Raw genomic sequence first — 7078 nt, 5'->3', positions numbered from 1 at the left:
TCTGCAGTGAATACATTTCTTACCTTGCCTTTCTGTCTTTTTTTAATGGTCAGAACACAGACACTACCTAAAGCAAAGAGAGAGTGCTAATCAACAAGTAAACTTTGAAGTGTTTAAAACTGAGGTTCATTTAGACTACTAAACCTCTCAGTGGTATTTACATTTTTAAAGAAAGTCTCTGAAGCTAGTCCTGTATATAAGTGAAAGTTTCACCTTCAGCACTTCATTCTTCTAACTGTAACACCTGTGGGTTATGAGGGGAATGGACAAATCATCCCAGCCCCATATCCTGTATCCTACATCCAAAGCCTGTTTTTTCCCTCTATTCCCACTCAAAAACACCTCCTTTCTCTCCTCTAATATTAAGTGAAGTGAAATAAGTTGAAGAGGATCTATGGTAGAGGTGCAGCTACACATATAAATTGAGTTTTATTTCCTTCACAAATAAATAAATATAGAAGAAAGCAATTTTCTAAAGATTATCTCCCAGGACAAGTTTTCACGGCTATGAAAAGACTATTTTAGGTTAAAAACAAAACAAAACAACAAAAGGAATTCAGATTCAAAGAAAGTTAATGATTCTGTTCCTATAACCTTCTCCAAAAATTAATAGGGAATTTTCACATACAATAGTTACTCCTGATTAATAAGGTCTCTCTTTGAGACTTAGAAATATTCAAAGTAGAGGGAAGTAATTCTGACCATATGAGAGAAGTGCTGATTACTACCATTATTTTACTGATATAATTATCATGATTTTTATAAAGTACCCAACAGTATGTTTCTTAAATATTTCCCAAATATTCAAACTTAAAGTTGAATATATTGCTCTAAAATGCATCATCCAATATTTTCCAGCAGCTGATACCAACTATTGTTTGTTCAGTTAGATTTATGACTTCCCAAAACACCCCAGACAAAATCACCTGGTCACAGTGTACCCCACTTGCTACTATTGGACTTACTTTTATTTTATCCAAAAACTCTCTAGATGGGCACAATTGTCATCTATATCACTATCTTTGTTGCTCTGTCATTGGACTATTTATTTTCATCTTATTTTAATTTTGTCATTTTCTTTTTCATAATTGAAACATAGTTGATTGTACATGTCTATAGGGTACAGAGTTGCATATTAATACCTATGTGCAATATGTGATGCTCAAATCAGGATATTAGTATAGTCAATGTTATACAGTGTTATCATTTTCTATGGACTTTTATTGATTCCTCTTTTACCTCACCTTCACCTCTGGTAACCTCAGTTCTGTTCTTCCATTTGAAAATTCAACATATTATTCTCATTGTTGTATATCTTTCTCTTATTTTTATTTTTTATTTTTTAGCTCCCACTTATGAGTGAGGACATTCAGTATTTCTCTTTCTGTGCCTGGAATAATTCACTTATTATAATTTTCTCTAAGTTCATCCATGTTGCTGTGAATGGCAGGATTTCATTTTTTTTTTTTTTTTTTTTTATGGCACAGTAGTATTCCATTGTGTAAATATACTACATTTTCCTTATCCAGTCACCTGTTGATGGACATTTATTTTGGTTGCAATTCTTGGCTATTATAAATAGAGCTGAGATAAAATAGGAGTGCAGATTTCTAAAAAGGTTTGCATTATATAACAATAAAGATTTTAAAAAAATCTATTTTTGCATATTCTTTATTGCTCAGATTTTTTAAAAAGTTAGATCTGAGTTCAAAAATCAAAGTTTATTTAGGTATGGTTAAGGTCATGTAAAATAAATAATTTCATTTTGAACTGAAATATTGTTCATAACAATTTGTTAACATAGAGATAGCAAAAATCATATTTTTAGAAATTGCAGTTTTTGCCCGGGGATCCTGCATCTAAACAAGTAATTTCAAAATTCAGTTATTCTTGAGCATTTGTAGATGTCCAGCACAGAGACTACGTGTATACTACTTCACTCAACATGTATTTTGTTATAAGTAGTCATGAGCTTTTAAAATTACCAATTAAATGAATTTAAAAGCAAGTGTTTATCCTAAATTGTGCATGTTTAAGAGTCCTTAGAGGAAAAGGAAGGAGAAAGAAGGTAGGGCTAGATATAGATGAAAAGAGTTGAATTCTAAGTCATTCTGTAACAAAGCACTGTGATTGTGTAGTTTCACAAAGATATCAGAGCATTGTTTTTTATTCTTGTTTTGTTTTTGGTGACTTTCTGCTTGATTTATAACAGCTCAAAATCTTTAGCAGTCAAAAAGATAGTACTATTGATCAAAATTTGCTTTTCAATTATATTTCTTACTATATTTGCTACATATATTTCTAAAGGGTATATTGTTCTAGTGAGTTCTAGTAAGATCTCGTAATCCCCAATATGTAAACAAATATAATGGCTATTCAGTTTGTTTTCTCTTTGTAAAAGATATTTAAAAACAAAAATTTGATTTGAATTGCATAAGTTAATTTATTGAATTTTATCAGTATTTAAATTCTGTAGGAGAATGATACTTTATAACTAATAATTTATGAAAATATTCTTTGCTGCATGTTTGTTTCATGAATTTATTTCACTCAGTGTTTATATCTTGGCCATTTTCATAATCATATTATCAAAAACTGAGATATCCAAATTCCATGTTTTCTTTCCTGTAAACCGTAATTTTCTCTTACAGGCACATAATAAAGTATAAAAATAGAAGCATCTTGATAGGAAAAAGAATCTTTTCATGCTAAGTAGATTTTATTTCCTCACACTAGACTTTAGAAACTAAAACAAAGAAACACATCACTGATTTTATGTCATTCTCTTTAAGACAAGAAAGCAATGAACAGTTAACATTTCAAGTAGCTTTAAAAGTTACTTTTTTAACATGAAAAAGAAATCATAAAATAAGAGGTTTCATTTCTAATAAATTGGCACATTTTTATTATTTTACAACTTATTTTTTGCTAAATCCAAAATAATTATGATTATTTGAAAATTACTCTTCTCTTTTATAGTTCTAAACAGTTTGTAACACGTTGTTCTTCTGAAATCATCTCAAATATAGTCACAATTTAAATTATTATTATATGCAGTCATAGTTCCCATAATGTTTCAATCAACAGCATATTTTTACTGTAACTTTTCTATGTTTAGATATGTTTAGATACACAAATACTTACAATAGTATTGCAATTGCCTACAGTATTCACTACAGTAACATTCAAGTTTGTAGTCTCGGAGCAATAGGTTATATTGTATAGTCTAGGTGTACAGTAGGCTATACCATCTAGGTTTGTGTAAGTACACTCTACGGTGTTCACACAACAATGAAATCACCTAACAACATGTTTCTCAGAATTTATCCCCATCATTAAGCAACACATGACTATATATTTGTGGCTGTGTATACCAATTTAAATTGCTACTCCATATATATTTAAAAGGAACATTTTACACACACATAATGAGGATGCAGATATTTGGTATTTCAAAATTATGTTAAATTATTTTAAAATATAAACTATATATCTTCTCTATATTTCAAATATATATAAAATATGTCCTAAACATACATTCTCATACATACTGATGACTGTTATATCTCCTTCTTGCAATGATCCATTTATCATTACATAGTGTCCTTCTCTGTCTCTTTTATAGTACTTGGTTTGAAGTCTATTTTAACTGATATAAGTATGGCACCTCCTGCTTATTTTTGGTTTCATTAGGGTGGAATGTCTTTTTCCATCCCTTCACTATTAGTCTATGTCTGTCTCTATTGCTGAAGTGAGTTTCTTGTAGGCAGCATATAATTGGGTCTAGTTTTTTAATCCATTCAGCCATTCTTTATCTCTTAAGTGGGGAATTTAATCCATTTACATTCAGAGAGGTTATTAAAACATACTGCCTTATTTCTGCCATTTTATTAATTTCTTTATGGTTGTTTTATATTTCTTTTGTTCCTATCTTTCCCTTTTATTGTTCATCATTGCTGTTAGGTATTGTTTTGTAATAATAAGATTCATTTTCTTTCTTTTTTCTTATTTGTGTATCTGTTCTACTGGTGGTTTTTGTTCTTTCTTGTGTATTTGTGGTGACATATATCTCTCTTTTGATTCCAGATGTAGAACTCCATTGGGGATTTCTTGAAGGTCTGGTCTTATGGTAGTGAATTCCCACAGCTTTGGTTTGTCTGGAAAAAATACTATTTCTCTATCATTTCTGAAGGAATGCTTTGCTGGATATAGTATTCTATATGCATTCAACATCAGAGTACCCAGATCTACAAAGCAACTGTTATTTGATCTAAGGGGAGAGGTAGACCTCAATACAGTAACAGTTGGAAACTTTAACATGCCACTGTCAGCACTGGACAGATCATATAGACAAAGAATCATCAGAGGAATATTGGATTTAAACAGCACTTTAGACCAAATGGATTTCACAAACATATACAGAACATTTCATCCAATAACTATGGAATACACATTCTTCTCATCATCATATGGATCATTCTCCAAAATATATTACGTGTTAGGCCATAAAATAAGTCTCAGCAAATTTAAAATAATTGAAATCATATTAAGTACATTTTCAGACCACAATGGAATAAAATTGGAAATTAAAAACAAACAAAACTTTGGAAACTATACAAATTAATGGAAATTAAACAACATGCTCCTCAATGACCAATGAGTCAAAGAAGAAATAAAGCAAGAAATAAACAAATTTATTGAAACAAATAAAAACACAAGCACAATATATGAAAACCTGCAAAAGAAGTACTAAGAGGGAATTTTATTACAATAAGTGCTTACATCAAAAGAGCAGAAAGACTTCAAATAAACAACTTAATATTAATTTTCAAAGAACTAGAAAAACAAGAACAATCCAACCCCAAATCTAGTAGATGGAAAGAAAGAATTAAGATCAGAGCAGAACTAAATGGAATAGAGACCAAAAGAATGATACAAAAAAAGAATGAAACAAAAAGTGGGGTTTTTTTTTTAGAAGATAAATAAAATAAACAAGGCATTGGCCTAATTAAAAAAAGAAGAGAGAAGACCCAAATAACAAAAGTCAGAAGTGAAATAGGAGACATTACAACTGATACCACAGAAACACAATGAATCAGTAGAGATTATTATGAGAAACTACACAAACAGACTTGAAAATGTGAAGAAATGGATAAATTTCCAGACACATATAAGCCACCAAGACTGAACCCAGAAGAAATACAAAACCCAAACTGGCAAGTGAAAAACAAGATTGGAGCAGTAATCAGCAGTCTCTCAACAAAGAAAAGTCCAGGACCAGACAACTTCACTACCGAATTCAAACAAACCTTTAAAGAAGAATTAACACCAATTCTTTTCAAAATATTCCACAAAATTAAAACAGAGGTCATTCTCCCAAATTCATTCATGAGGCCAGTATAACCTTGATACCAAAGTTAGACAAAGACATAACAAAAAAGAAAGCTACAGACCAATAACTTTGATAAACATAGACCCCCAAATCCTCAACAAGATATTAGCAAACAGAACACAATGGCACATCAAAAGTACTGTACATCATGATTAAGTGGGATTCATCCAAAGGATGCAAGAATTTTTTTTTTAACATACACAAGTCAATAAATGTGATACATCACATCCACAAAATCAAGGACAAAAACCATATGATTATTTCAATAGACGCAGAAAAAGCTTCTGACAAAATTTAGCATTCCTACATGATAACGACTCTTAACAAATGAGGTATAGAAGGAAAGTATCTCAACACAATAAAACCCATGTATGAAAAACCCACTGCCAACATCATCCTGAACGGGGAAAGGGTGAAAGTTGTTTCTTTAAGAACAGGAAAAGACAAGGATCCCACTCTAACCACTTCTATTCAACATAGTATTGAAAGTATTAGTCAGAGCAACCATGCAAGTAAAAGAATTAAAGGGCATCCAGATTGGAAAAGACTAAGTCAAATTTTCCCTGTTCAGAGATGACATGATCCTTTATATAGAAAAACCTACAGCCTCTAACAAAAAATTCCTAGAGCTGATAAATGAATTCAGAAAGTTGCAGAATACAAAATCAATACACAAAAATCAGTAGAATTTGTACACACCAACAATGACCAAGCAGAAAAAGAAATCAGGAAAGCAAGCCAATTTACAAAAGCTACCAAAAGAATAGAATACCTAGGAATACATTTAACCAAAGAGGTGAAAGAACTCTACAATAAGAGCTACAAAACTCTGCTGAAAGAAATTAAAGAGGACACCAAAAGATGGAAAGACATTCCATGATTATGGATTGGAAGAACTAACATTTTAAAAATGTTAATACTACCCCAAATAATCTACAGATTCAATGCATTCCCCATCAATACCAATTATATTCTTCACAGAAATAGAAAAAAACAAAACAAAAAAACCCCAAAATAACACAATCCTAATATTCATATGGAACAACAAAAGATCCCTAATAGTCAAAGGAATCCTGAGCAAAAACAAATAAATAAAGCAAGCAGTGTTATACTACCTGACTTCAAACTGTATTATAAAGTTATAGTAAGCAAAACAGCATGGTATGGACATAAAAACAGATACACAAACCAATGGAACAGGATAGAGAACCCAGAAATATTCTCATGTACATACAGTCAACTGATCTTTGACAAGGGCTCCAAGAACATACAGTGGGGAAAGGACAGCATCTTCAGTAAATAGTGCTGAGAAAACTGAATACCCATGTGCAGAAGAATAAAATGAGCCCTGTACATCTTGCCATATACCAAAATCATCTCAAAACGGTCTAAGACTTAAGCATAAGACCTGAAACTATAAAACTCCTAGGAGAATACATAGGGGAAAGAACTTAGGACATATGGCTAGGCAAAAACTTTGTGAATAAGACCTCAAAAGCACAAGCAACAAAAGAAAAAAATAAACAAATGGGATTATATCAAACTAAGGAACTTCTGGTCAGCGAAGGAAACAATCAAAAAAGTAAAAAAGACAACCTGCAGAATGGTAGAAAATATTTGCAAACTGTGCATATGACAAAGGATTAATATCCAGAATATACAAGGAACTCCAATTAAAAATGGACA

The sequence above is a fragment of the Cynocephalus volans genome, chromosome 6 (genome assembly GCF_027409185.1).
Source record: "Cynocephalus volans isolate mCynVol1 chromosome 6, mCynVol1.pri, whole genome shotgun sequence".
Taxonomy (NCBI): Eukaryota; Metazoa; Chordata; class Mammalia; order Dermoptera; family Cynocephalidae; genus Cynocephalus; species Cynocephalus volans.
This window is presented reverse-complemented; position numbering follows the sequence as displayed.